The sequence below is a fragment of the Rattus norvegicus genome, chromosome 19, assembly GCF_036323735.1.
Source record: "Rattus norvegicus strain BN/NHsdMcwi chromosome 19, GRCr8, whole genome shotgun sequence".
Taxonomy (NCBI): Eukaryota; Metazoa; Chordata; class Mammalia; order Rodentia; family Muridae; genus Rattus; species Rattus norvegicus.
In genome coordinates this window covers 72,869,845-72,884,463 of record NC_086037.1, presented here as the reverse complement: position 1 = coordinate 72,884,463, position 14,619 = coordinate 72,869,845, and the positions used below count along the sequence as shown (strand labels likewise).

Here is a 14,619-nt window from a genome sequence, read left to right as displayed (position 1 = left end):
TAAGTGTTTTCCTTTATAAGGGTTACCCTGGTCATATGTCTCTTCACAACAATTAAATGCTAACAAAGACCATGTGAGTCCTGCACAACCCTGAGGATACGACTACGACCTGTCATGGACAGTGTGGAGCTCTAGATTGCATGAACGCAAGGAATAAATGGTCACAGTAATATTATCCAAGACTGGCAGTAAGTCCATTCGTATAAGTCCACTAGAATATAAAGCTTCTTGGGGCTGGAGAGATGGTCCAGTAGTTAAGAGCACTTGCTGCTTTTCACAAAGTCAGGTTTGGTGCCCTGCACCCCACATGGCAAAGCACAGCCACTTGTAATTCTGGCTTCAGAAATTCCAATGCCCTTTCCTGGTTTCCATTAGCACTGGGCATGTGTCTGGAGCACATACATGCATGCAGCTAAAACACTTGTACTCATGAAACTAAGATATATACATATATATATATACATATATATACATACATATATATATATATATATATATATATATATATATATATATATATATATATATATAAATAAAAGCCAGCTGCTTGCTTTAGCCATCCTTAGTTACTGAGCCTCTGGGATGCTTTGGAGAGGATTTAGAGTTCAGTTGTTTGAAAGGACATAATTTATCAACCTGTTTATTGAACAAATACTGAGTGATTTGGGGAGCTTCCATGTGGCACATGTTTTGTGGTACCCAAATTGTCTCGGTGGTGGCAGTGGCACTCCTTGCTACCCACCCCTATGTCCTGGGTTCCCAGATGATTGATATACATGCACAACCTTTATATTTTAATATGCCTTAAACAGGTCAATGGCTGGGCCAATCCCATACCTTCATGTGGCTAACACGCTCCTCTCTGATATTCCTGAGTCAATATTTACTAAAACCCATATTCCATGTTGGCTGCCCCGGACCTAGACCTGAAACCCTCTTGGCCATGTTCCCCAGCACCTACATGAAGGCTGTGTTCTCTGTCTCCCACCTCTAGGTGTGGCATCTACTCCTTTCCTGGCTCGGCGACTATCTCCCTTCCTGCAGCTTCCTCATTCCCTTGCCCTGAAATCCTAAAGTCTCTCCTCTATCTCCCTGCCCAGCCATTAGACACAAGCAACCGTGTCAAAACCAACTGGGGACAGGGTTCCTCAGCATCTTATGTGAGGACTTGCAGATTCTCATGCAATTTGGAGGACCAAATCCACAGCACACATGGGGATGAAACATAGAACTAAAAACCCAACTGAACTGATGGCTTCCTAAAGTAGCTTACATGCAAACAGAAAAGTGGAGAGTAAGATAGGAGAACTGGGAAGAACACTGAGTAGCTTTTAATCATGTGTCAAACACAGGGTAACCAGACCAAATTCTCCCAGCACGCTAATGACGCTCTCGATAGATGCGGATGGCCAGACTGAATGTGAATGTCTCTTTATGAACTCACTCATATCATCTTTAAGCTCCATGTTTGGGTTCTGTTTGAAAAATATATGAAGTCTAGGCTGACATTTTACTTTAGAACTACTCGTTTGGTTTCCTAGTTCCGTGTTATCTGATTTTAACACCTATGATGAGAGAACCTAGCAACCAGAGGAAGGAATTGTTATGGCTGTTTACTGTAGTTAAGGAAGAATGAATGGGGGATAGTAAGGCAGCCCTCGGGGTGTGTAGATCAATCAAAAAAAATGACAATATTTACAGCTACACTAATAACGTGGCATTAATTGTGACAATCAACTTAATGATGATTACCCTGGCTTGCCCAAAAGAATTCTCAACCTCATATAAATCTGAGGAACTTATTTAAGTGCGTGTTAATTTTGAACATATTGTCTGCCATCTTCCTGCTACAATGAAATTTCATTTCCCCTGCTGGAAATGCTGACTACTGGGTGTGTTGACAGTTGACATGAGGGCTGTCTCTTCCCAGGCCAGCTGTCAGCAGTGTCTCTCCCCTGGAGGTGCCATGCATTATGGAAGTGACAAATGCACACAGTTCTACCCAGAGAGGCAACTGAGGTAGACAGAGCTGTGAGGTTGTGACACACCCCTGCCTGGCTTTCCCTGTTACCAGTTGCACACTTAGCACCTTGGTTCTTCACCAGAAAGGGAAACTGACAGAGGAATCTGGGAGCATCTTGAGATTTTATAAGTTGCTTAGTTCCCTCTTCCTTTTGAAAAAGAAAAACACTTCATTGTAATAAATTCACAGACAAAGCAATCATGGAGCTAGTAGATTAAGGAAGCCACTCAAACACTTGTCCAGTCCAGAACTGTATGTATCTTTGTGAATTTCTATACAATTACAGTTACAATGGCATTCTGACCACAATGTCCACTCTCAGACCTTTCCCTCCACGCTCTACCATATCCACAGCTATTGTCGATAATGTTCTGTGTGGTAGTTAACGTTCATGGTCAACTTGTCTGGGCTTAGAATCACATAGAGGGTACACCCTTAGATAAAGCAGTGAGGGTTATTTTCAGGGATGGTTAAATGAGTGAAGGCTCACCCTGAATGTGGGCAGCACCATCCCATGGACTAGGGTTCTGACTAAACAAGAAGGGTAAATGAAAGAAGCCAGTTGAATCCCTAGCATCCACCTTTCTCTGCTTCTTAATTGTGATGCCTTCTCACGTTCCTGCAGCCATACCTTCCCTTTAATGACAGACAGTACCCTCAAACTGTGGGTCTAAATAGGTCTTCCATTTTTAAGTATCCACTGATGTTAGCATAGCTGTCCTTCCTTAAGAGCACGACTTCCAGTAAAACTACTTTACAGTTCTCTACTGTGACATCATCCATGGCATTTCCTCGGATGGGTGATCTGTATTAAAGGATGGCAAATTATTTCTCTCTCTTACCTACATCTTACTGTTCTTTTCTGTGATTCCATCCTCAGGGTAGAGAAATAAAAATGCTTTTTATTTAAATGGAATATTGTGTATATAATCTATTTATTTCAGATAAAGTGAAATCTCCCTTCTTTGATATAGCCATAAAACTCACATTACCAAATGTAATATTTTACTTTGGAAATAAAATCCGGAACTCTTGGCTAAAATTTTAAGCAGTTTTACTCTGACTTATAAACAATGCTTCAGTTTAAGGTCTGGAATATTCTTGCAGAGCAAAGCATTTGAAATTAAATTGGCAGATTATTCCCTTGGGGACCCTGTTAGAATAGATTCAGAGGGCTGGGTTGGACTGGGCTGGAAGCCAGAATAGAGGCCAGGTGGACCAAGGTAAAGGCCTGTGGGTGGGCCTGGGTGGGGCCTGGATAGACTGTGGGTGGGGGCTGAGGTAGGGGCCTAGGGTGGACTGGAGTGTCAGCTGAGAAGGACCAGCAAGTTTGCATGACCAATAGGTTCTCAATGATGGGTGCCGAGACCACCCATAGAGTAAAAAGACTTGAGTTTTAGAAAATGATTCTCTCTTGGACTATTTGGTTGCATTTCATTTAACTCTTGCCAACTGATAAATTCATTGAATGAGGAATCTAGACAAAGAAAAAGCAAGCCATTTGACGAGGAAGAGAGATTAAGAGGCTCTGAGAGCTGTGACTGGAAAAACCAATGTAGAAAAGAGAACTCCATTCTCAAAAGATTCAAGGAGACACCATCTCACAGCCTTTTAATGCAGCATATAAGGAAATGAGAAGAGTAAAGTAAAAACTGTCTTTTATTAGTACTGCACTCCTGAAACCATCGAACTTAATTGTGTGTCAGAGTTACTGTAAATCTTATTAAATCATGAATACTGGTTGTCTGGTGTGGGGCAGCCCAACCATTTGCATTTTCTTTCTCTCTCTTTTGTTTCATTTTCTTTTTTTTAGAACATGTTCATTACACAAAGCGATGTGTTTCATAACAATATTGTTTGGGTTCATTGTGCACTTTCACCAAGTTCCTTCCCACCACCCTCTCTTGGGCCTCTCCCTTCTCCCAGCCATCCCTTCCCAGATGTTGTTCCCAGGACCACACTCTGAGAAGCACTGCATTATGAGGTTGGAGAAGTTGCTGAGAGGTGACACTCTAAAGTTAGTCAATTCTACTTCAGTCTGTAGAAGAGAAGGTGGGGGAGCCCCAGAACAGAACAAAGACATTGAGACAAAATAACAGGAATGGTTAAAATCCTGGACAGCTTGAATTGTAAACATGCAGACAAAATCCATAGCGATTTCAGTATCATTACCCATCATTCTGAAAAGGTTGTAAAGGGCAAACAGCTTGCCCAAAGCAGAAATAGAACAGTGTGAGTTTGTTTTTGTTTTTGTTTTTCCTCTCAGTGGAAAAAGGCATGGCCCTGAAAAACCCTGTATTCCTAAGTTTGACTTCATTACTCAGGAAGTTTGAGAAGAAAAGCTCAGAAAACAATTTCGAGATCTATTCCCAAGCTCCTTAAAAAGAAGAGGATATCCAATCACCACAGAGTACACCACTGCTCCCCCCCCCCAAAAAAAAAAACAGCCTTGAGTACTCATTTAGACTGGGGAAGAATTTAGAATCTCAAGAGATAAGAAAACCTATGTGGCGCTTAGAAAAAGACTTAGTTAATTGTTTGTCTTGCAAGCATGGGGACCTGAGTTCGAACCATTGAAGCTACATAAAGACAAAAATCCTGAGCTTGCTGAGGGCACCTGTGAAATGAGCGTCGGGAAGGCAGAGATGGGGGAGACCCTGGAGTCCCTGGCCAGTCAGAATATCCTGAATGGAAAATTCCAGGCCACTGTTCTTTAAAAAAACAAACAAATAAAAACAAAACAAAAAACGAAAAACAAGGTGAACAGCAGCTGAGGAAAAACCTGTGAAGATGTGCACATACCCATGTATCCGCACATAAAATAACACAGAAAGAAAGCCAATACGTAGAATTTTGTGTAAAAATTCCAACTACCAAGCAGAGGTTTCTGTCCCTTGTGCCACCTTGTCCTTGATGCCCACAGGCAGCAGTGAGTTCTACCCTGCCCCCCTCAGCTCGCTGGCTCAGCTGTACCCAGATTCTGAGCAAAAGCAGGGAGGGAGGGGACTGAGAGCCCTGCCTGCTTCAGGACTGACTTCACTGAGGCACAGCATAGGGAGACGTCACTCTGATGCTCAAAGCATATGCCACTGAGCCCCTCAGATGCTTCTCATTAATGGGGACAGGGTGGCAGAGAGGCAGCTGCTATCTCAGACATGCCCTGCATTGATCTGGCCTGATGTTAACAAGACTGCTCATTCTGTCCATGTGATTAGCTCACCAGTGCCCCGTGGAAGCCTGTGAGACGTGCCACTCACTCACCCGGCTAGAGCAAGCACCTGCTATGCACAGAGGTACAGCAGGCCATTGGGGGAAGGATTCCTCATCCCAAAACCACGGTGTACAGCTCAAAGATCACTCACGTGTAGCCATGTCATCAAAGCATCCTTCTGAGCATACAGGACAGAACACACAAAGTTCGTGCCTCCAGGCTGCAGGTGAGACAACATATGCACATGCACACACACATACATGCGCACACACATGCACACACACATGCACACACACAGGCACACACACATGCACACACGTCAGTGCACACGTGCACACACACATACATGCACACACACATGTGCGCGTATACACACACACACACACACACACACACACACACTCAAATGCTTTCAGGAAACCCTCTGTAGCAACTACAATTTCTCCACCTGAATGTGCATGAGAATGGCTTACAGTGAGTGCCCAACACTGCAAATGCGTCAAGGATTCACCCCAAATGTGTAGTCAATTAAGCTAGGCTATGTCTGAACACGAGGCTTTAGGACATCCCAAGTGATTCTAATGTACAAGCAAAGTAAGAAGCATTCTGCTATGGAAACTATCCAGATCCCCTTTAGGCTTAATAGAGGTAGCTCTGACTGTCAGCAGCAGAAAAGCAACACAGCCCGGCAGAGCCATCAGCAGCCTGGAAAGCTTCCAACATAGGCAGTGGCCTCCGCCCAGGTGAAGCTGCATTCTTACCTATGCCCCAGAAAGAACAAGGCAGAATGGTGCAAAATGCATGCAAATGAAGACAGAAGGAAAGAACAGCCAGTCTGAAACGTGGGACAGGCTTCTAAGAGACATGTTTGTCTTTATTGTATTCGTGCGTGGATCCTGAGGCTTTCTGAGATACACTACTCAAAGGTTGTGATTTATAGCAAGGCCTAGAACAGTGGTTCTCAACCTTCCTAATGCTGCCACCCTTTAATACAGTTCCTCATGGTGTGGTAACTCACAGCCATAAAATTGTTTTTGCTGCTGCGTCATACCTGGAATTTTGCTACTGTCATGAATCATTATGCTAGTCATTGTGTTTTACAATGGTCTCAGGTGACCCCTGTGAAAAGAAGGCTTGGCCTCCCCAGGGGTTGCAACCCATGTCTTAAGAACTACTAGTTTAAACATTCAGCAAGGCTTAACATTTAAGTAAAATTAGAAGAATAAGTGAAAATATGCAAGCTGCTTTATCTCTTTTTTAATCTTAAAGAATTTCTTAAAGAATTAAATTCTTAGGTGAAATTCTAGGCTGTTTCTATGAGGTACACACTATGGTTTCCAGGATGAGAAGAGAGCTGAAATGGTAAAACTCATGGATACCCAAGAATTCTGGCCCAAAAAAAACCATGACATCACAAAACAGCCTTGTTTGAGATGTGGTCTGGAAAGCGCATATTATCTCCTAGGCCACTGTGTCTCTTATCAGTTGTGTTGAAGTTTCTTGACACTCAGTCAGCAAGAAAGGCAACCAGGATCCCAGGGTGAGGGGCTTCATTCCTCTCTCATGTCTTCTTAAAGTCCCCATCTCTGTCCTGCAGTTCAACAATGGCTTCCTGTGAGGAGGACTCGGGTTCCATAGCAGAATAAAATCCAGATCTCTGGTTCCTCTTTTGACCAATTTCTAGACAAGTGGAGAAAGGATCCTCTGTTCCCTCCCATAGGTACAGCTGCCCCAGTCTCTGGTTACTGCCATGATCACTAAATGCTTGGATCCAATAGCAATGCAAAGCCCCATCCCTGTTCCTTTTTGAAAGACAATTAAGAGCTTTAGCCTCCAACCAGACTGTAAATACTAGGAGAGAGAGTGGGTCTCAGCACAAATTGTTTCTGATATGTAAATTCTCTAGCTTTCAGATTACCATTCCCCTTGCTCCCTGAGACTTACAGTCACCATGCCATCCAACCCAAGAGCCCTTGTCATCAAACAAAAACACAGATCTTGCCTCCAAGGAGGTGAGAGTTTGTTATGGAAGCAGCCGTGGACTCAGGTAGCCCCAAATTTCATATTCCAATGCAGAAATGCGTTTATGCAAAATGTACAGTTACAGAACAATAGAAAGCCTTAATGGACCCTTCAAATGGACAAAGTAGGCGTGTGTGTGCTCCTGGCCTCAGATGCCCATCTGATGGGGGGCTTTGGGTTGGTGTACATTACAAAAGGATTTCCCTAGTGGTCATAAGGATGTTAGGTCACACACAGAAGTCGGTAATGATGGTAATTTAGGGGACTAAGATAGCATAGATAATTTGGCTCTGGACCTGTAATGTTTCAACTCTCTGCAACCAGTCAGTGAGCCTTGTAGAACATTTGACACAAGTGCAGTGTTTTCAGTTCACAGCATCTTCTGAGGAGCTGTTTGGCCCAACAAGTTCTTTATCATGCATCTTGTAGTGACATAAATGTCCCACCAGCCTGACTGGAAAAGTATTCTTCTCCCCAGTTACTCAGAATACTGTAGCAGGAGAATAAAAAGTTCAAGGTCTGCCTAGACAATTTAGTGGCACTCTGCCTTAAAGTAAAATTTAAAAGGAGCTGCAAGTGTAGCTTGATAGTAGAACATTTGTCTAGAAGGACTGAAGCCTGTGCTCAACTCTTCGTTCCAAAAAAATAGAAAATTAAGCAAATTAAAATGAATTCTCCATAAATCAGCATCAACCCCCTGTGGTTCTTGAGCACAGGAAACAAGGCTGGTGCAAACTGATGACTTAATTTTTATTTTATTATTTCTTTTTAAGTAGTCATATGTAGGTAGTGAGCATTGTGTACTATAAAGCATGAATCTATTGTCTAGGACATATTCAGTGCTACAGTACTTTGTGTGATTGCATGTGTGTGTGGTGTGTGTGTGTGCATGTGTGTGTGCCCATGCATGTATGTGTATGTATGTGCATATGTATCTGTGTACATGTGTGTATTTGCATGTGTATGTATGTGTACATGTGTTTGCATGTATGTGCATATGTGTGCATGTGTTTGCAGGTGTGTGTATGTATGTATGTATGTATGTGTGTGTGCATGTGTGCGGATACGTATGTGTATGTGTGCATGTGCATGTGTGTGAATGTGTGTGGGTTTACACATGCATGTATGTGTATGTACATGTGTGCATGTGTGTATTCGCATGTGTATATATGTATATATGTGTGTATATGTGTGTGCATATGTGTGTGTGTTTGAACGTCTTTGTATGTAAGTATGTATATGTGTGTATGTGTGTGTATGTGTGCATGTGTGCACATGTGTGTGCATGTGTGCACATGTGTGTGCATGTGTGTGCATGTGTGTGCAGATATGTATGTGTGTATGTGTGCATGTGTGTGAATGTGTGTGGTGTGTTTACACATGCATGTATATATATATGTACATGTGTGCATGTGTGTATTCGCATGTGTATATATGTACATCTGTGTATATGTGTGTGCACATGGGTGTGTGTTTGAATGTCTTTGTAGTAGGTGTGTGCATGTGTGTATGTGTGTATGTGTGTATGTGTGCATGTGTGTATGTGTGTAGGGTGTGTGTATGTATGCATGTGTGTATGTGTGTATGTGTGCGTGTGCATGTATGTGAATGTGTGTGGTGTGTGTGTTTACACATGCATGTATGTGTATGTATGTGTGTGCACATGTGTTTGCATGTATATGTATGTACATATGTGTGTGCATGTGTATGTGTTTGAATGTTTGTATGTATGTGTGTGTGTATGTGTGTGAATGTGTGTGTGTGGGGTGTGTGTGTGTGTGTGTGTGTGTGTGTGTGTCAACTGGAGCTTGACACCCAAATTTTTTCTCAATCATTTCCCACCTTAGTTTTTTAAACAGACTTTCTCCCTGAACCTGGAGCTCACAGATTAAACTCTATGGCTTGTCAGCAAAGCTCCAGGAATCAGCCTGTCTCTGTATGCCTTTCCAGAGCTAGGATTACAGCTGTGCACCATAGAACCCAGATGAGTTTTTAACATGGGTACTGGGGGCTGAACTTGTGCTTGTGGGGCAAGCACTTTGCCTATCTGATTATATCCTTAAACCCTCAGTTCTGCAATATGGTATAGAAGAATTAAAGAACTCACAGCACACAGATGAGAATCCCCCTTCTGAAACTGTCCGAAAGAGAAAAAAAAGAAAGAAAGAAAGATGCTGATGGTATCATCCGAGCCAGAAACAGAGTGGCCTGGGCAAGAGTTAACAGTTAATGCCTGTTTCTTCTGCAAACACTCCTCCTAGCCAGATCCCCTGTCTCACAGTTCCCTGGGCTTCCCAGTTTCTTTTGTATCGAATTACTCTGACCATCACATTCCTGTGATATTAGCACTCTCTGGTTCCATAAATACTAGAAACAGACTTTTGGGATCCCCAAACCAAACAGAACAAAGCACGAGGTTATGTTTTTAGTAACTTGGCCTTTTGAACCTCCTGGAAGGCTCAATCAAATGTCAGGGGGAGGGGGTGAGTGGGAGTGAGGGTAGGGATGGGGCACGGACTGAAACTGCAAAATTATCTGAGTAGGGTCAAATTTATGATCTAAAAGTAAAGGAGGAGGTAGATCTGAACCTATTCAGGGACCAGGAACTGCCTTGGGCCACCGGGAATCTAGCAGGTTCCACTCTTCTTCCCTAAGCCTCCCTGTGGGTAACTACTAAACAGAGCTGCCTTCCCTTGCCTGAGTCTGGGCCCATGCCAGCTGGAGTTGGACGCACATTCCTCCAGTGGCTGTGTGACTTCCAGAAAATTAGTTAACATCTCTGACCACATATTCCTCACATGCTAATGAGGCCGTTCATAATCTTAAGATTGTTTAAGAAACAAATAAATGGATGCTTTTATCAAATGCGTGGTGCTGACCCATTTATTAAGCCACCTAAATTACTGTTACCAGTGACATTGGTGGTGCATTAGAAGGACTGACCACAGATCGCCCTTGCCTTCTCTGAACTGCAGTTCATGTTTACTGCAAACTGAGAGTGCAGTAATCATCTCTTTAAAAAAGATTTACTTATTCATTTCGTGTATATGCGCATACTGTAGTTATCCCACCAGAAGAGGATATGGGGTCCCATTACAGATGGTTGTGAGCCACATTATGGTTGCTTGGACTTGAACTCAGGACCTCTGGAAGAGCAGCCAGTGCTCTTAACAGCTGAGCCATCTCTCCAGCCCAATCATCTTTAGAACGTGGGGATGAAATGAAGTCTTGTGTAACACTGAGGAGGAAGTAGGAGAATGTTTTCTGTGGAAAGAGGTGGTATTTGAGTTCTCAGAGACCTTCAGGGGCATCACAGCCTTTAGCACTAACACTACCCTGGCAGGGATGAAGATATCTAAAGAGACATTTGTGCCCCTCCCTTTGGCTATCGGGAGATTTAAGTCAACAGACCTCAAAGAAATGAAAATTTCTAGCAATATCATGCTGGGAGAAGGAAAGACTGAAGCCTGGTACAAGAGGAGAGCTTATCTGCTGGGAAGAGATTTCACATAGTTCTGACTGCTTGTCACATTGCCTTGGAGGAGAGAACTGACATGGTCAGGGATGGGTAGGACCACATCTTTACCAGGTGCATATTTAGTTATGCATATCTTTGCCCTACATTTAAACTTCAACCCCATGCCACGACCCCAGAGTTGGAGGTAGAAGGTCACTGGGCTTCTTTGTTCTCTTCCTCACAGGTCCATGTTGAATATCATCTTTTCTTTATCCTTTCACAGCAATAAATATGGACATACAATGGTTGGGGATGAGTCTCAGTTGGAACGATGCTTGCCTACCATGCGGGAAGCCCAGCACTGCATAAAGCATCTGTAGTGGTGTGTGCCTGTAATACCAGAAATCAGGAATGAAGTCAAGAGCATCCATAATTAAAGGTTGCGCTCTGCTCTATAGAGAATTGAAGGCTAGCCTGAGGTACAAGCTCCTGCCTCGAATAAAGAAACAACTTTAAAACTAACAGCGTTAATGTAAGCATGGATGTGCAGCCATCTCTGTGACAGGGCTTAGAGATAAAAGTCCCTTAACTGGATCTCTTTTGTCCGATCTGCTTCCACTCCTCAGGTCTGGAGGTCACTGCTTGGGGCCTTTTTCCCTTCGCACTTTGGGAAGGCTTACAGAGTTTATTCAGCAGAAGATTAAAAAAAAGAGCTGCAACAGTAATCTGAGATTTAAGGTGGTAGCTACCCAAGGAACGCTGCTACACCCCTTTGTCCACTGCGTTGTCTTCTCTTTGAGCCTTTAAGCTCTTACCCTTCTTTCCCTCACCCTCTTTCCTGCCTCACAGGTGGATAGCATGAACCTGCCCATGGATCCTCTGGACTTCCTGTTAGACTTACCCAGAGAAGAGACTGTGCAAAAGCAGAGAGAGCCTGAGTCCGTTCAGGATATGTACTGCCAATGAAGGTTTCCTTCTGAGAGTCACTGTAGATAGGAGTGTTATTGAGACGTCACTGCTACACTCTGGATGGACTCCCCAGCAGGATTTGGGGGGAGGTGGGGCGGAGAGGGCTCCAGACACCACTTCCTGCCTCCTCAGCCCTGGCCTTGGAAACTCCTCCATCACTGTTTGTAGGATGATGTCATTACGCAGGTGAAGGCAGGCACAAGATAGAACGAGGCTTGTCATTGGACGAGAAGGAAGGATGGGCGGGAGAAAAGTTTTAGAGAGGAGGAAACTGGAACCGAAGTCGGGAGGGAAGGAGCCGAGAGAACATGGAGGTGGATGTAAAGATACCTCTCTACACATTTACAGGTTGTTATGAATATTCTTAAGGGATGGATGTATACAGGGTTTGTATGTCTAGGTTGGGAATTATATTTTATCAATTGGATCAGAGGATATTCTGCTGTGTGTTCTTTCATGTGGTGATTTAAGTTCAAGAGAGTATGTGGTGACTGGAGACACTAGCCTGCCATGGAATTGAAATGTGTATTTCTGACATGATGGCAGCCTGCCTTGGGAACTAGATGGGTGGAGAGATTGCTGCCAGGCAAAGAGAGAAGCCATCGGCAGTGTGATATGGGATGGAGCAAAACAGGTGAGGGGCTTTACTGACTGAGATGAAGATATCTACCAGATATTTTGGGGCACTGCAGTGCCAGATCTAGTGTGGGGTTAAAGAAGCATTTTATTTTCTATAATTTTACAGCAACAACTGTTAACTGGGGTCACATCCATGTCCCCTTTGCCCTCTCATCTTCGTAGAGGCTTTGAAACCTTCCTGCAGCCTGGTGAGGTGGTTCAGCTGCTGAAGGCTCTTTCTGTATAACTTTAGATACTTGAGTTTTGTTCCCCTAGTACATAATACAGATGGAAAGAGAGAACTGACTCCACAAAGCTGTCCTCTGACTTTGCCATTTCCTCTCTCTCTCTCTCTCTCTCTCTCTCTCTCTCTCTCTCTCACACACACACAAACACACACACACACAAACACACACACACAAACACACACGCACAGACAGACACATACATGCTAATTAAAAGATTTAAAAGTTAGCATTGAAATCTCACACATATAAATAAATAATAATTAAAAAATTAAAGTTATCCTCGAAATCACACCCCTACATGCAGACACACACTAATAAATAATAATTAAAAATTTCAAGTTACACTTGAAATTTCCTAATATCAGACAGCCATCTACCCCCTTGCTTTCATGAATAATGCTTCTTATTCTGGTTTTAATGTTTAATCTTTTCTCTGTAGATTTTAAGGGTTGGGTCAATCAGCTCAGGACAGAAAAACATCAAAGGCAGGGGAGGCAAGAACCTGATGACATCACCACCACCCAGAATCCAACAGAGCCTAGGCTCTCCCGGCATGTATTGACAAAAGAGGATAAAGAGACTCAGAAAGTTTCGTTCCCATACATGGCTCTCCCACTCTAGAAAGAACCAGCTGAGTCCAGGAAGCAGTGACAAATGTGCTCTTCACATCTACAATATTTTCATAAACACTTGTAACACTGTTTTACAGCTTCCAGGACCCTTTAGGGCCCCACCTTACCCTAGTGTTTGTTTGGTTGGTTTTTTTCAAGACAGCATTTCTCTGTGTAACCCTAGCTGTCCTGGGACCTATACTGTAGACAAATTCTGGCCTGGAACTCAAAGATCTGCCTGCCTCTACCTCCCTAGTGCTGGGATTAAAGGCATTTGCCACAACTACCCAGCTCCTCCTTACCTTCTGAGTATGAAAAGCAAGCATATGCTGTGAATTTATCAGCCAAGGCATTCAGAGGGTTAAGCTGGACCAGTTCTATGCCCAGGCAGTAGTTTCTGGGGGAGGAATATTTAAGGATCAACACATCCTCCAGTGGTTCAAAGAGATAAGGCATGTTACTGTGTTAATACAGAATCACTTCCAATGCTAATTCCTTTATTATACATAAAATGCATGGACATTCGATTATTAACTTGTATCTATTATGCAGAAGCATATTAGTGTCATATGTGTATGCATATTATATTAATTATTTCCCTCATTGCTTTGACCAAATACCTGTCCAAAGAAACCTAGGAAGGAAAGGTTTACTTCAGCACACAGTTTGAGAACACAGTTCATGTGGAGAAGGCCTGGGGCAAACACTTGGGGTGGCCACTCACATTGCGTGCAGTCAAGATGCACAGAGATCCTAGTTCTGGTACTCAGATCTCTTCCTCCCTTCCTTCCTCCTTGTGATTCAGTCCCAAGATCCTAGCCCATAGTGTCAGGCCACTCACATTCAGGATCTCTCTTATCTGGAAATGCCTTCCTAAACAAAACCCCAGAAGTGCATCCCCTAGCTAATTACAAATCTAAATCAAGTAGACATTGAAGACTGACCATGACCTCTGTGTGTGTGTGTGTGTGTGTGTGTGTGTGTGTGTGTGTGTGTGTGTGTGTATGCAAGTGCATATAGATCTCTTCATAAGCTTGACCTCATTGGTCCTCTCCCTTGCTCTCCTCTGAGCAGGTGCCTCTCTTTCTGCCTGGTTTAGCAGGAACATTTCTGACCATGGTGACTAACCTTCAAAGTATGAGAACAGAGCTAGATAGTGAAGAAAAAACAGCCCACCGAAGGACATTATCTCTGGTGGTCATTAACTTACAAGAAACCCAGAAAAGCTATTTCTTACATTTGGTCTCAGAGGGAAGGACTCAAAACGATATCAGCATATTGAAGTCCAGGCAAAATAAGGAAGTTTGAGTTCACTGAAGCTTTGACTTTTTTATTATTCAAATCAATGTGGAGTGATTTTTGTACCTTTGAAGTTTTCCTTCTTGTCACTTGAGAATGTAAAAAAAAAAACCCAACATTTTCTGTGTTGATATAACTTTTTGACTTGGAGAAAATAAAGT

The 14,619-nt window shown here is 43.1% G+C and overlaps 1 long non-coding RNA gene across 1 annotated transcript in view; it reads right to left on the bottom strand.

Moving 5' to 3' along the window:
• LOC103694361 (uncharacterized) overlaps window positions 1-11,846 on the bottom strand; it is a 111,374-nt gene extending 99,528 nt beyond the window's left edge. The window contains exon 1 of the long non-coding RNA XR_597305.3: window positions 11,615-11,846. This is a non-coding gene — a long non-coding RNA (uncharacterized LOC103694361). The remainder of the gene's footprint in view (window positions 1-11,614) is intronic.
• Between the last annotated feature and the right edge of the window lie 2,773 nt (window positions 11,847-14,619).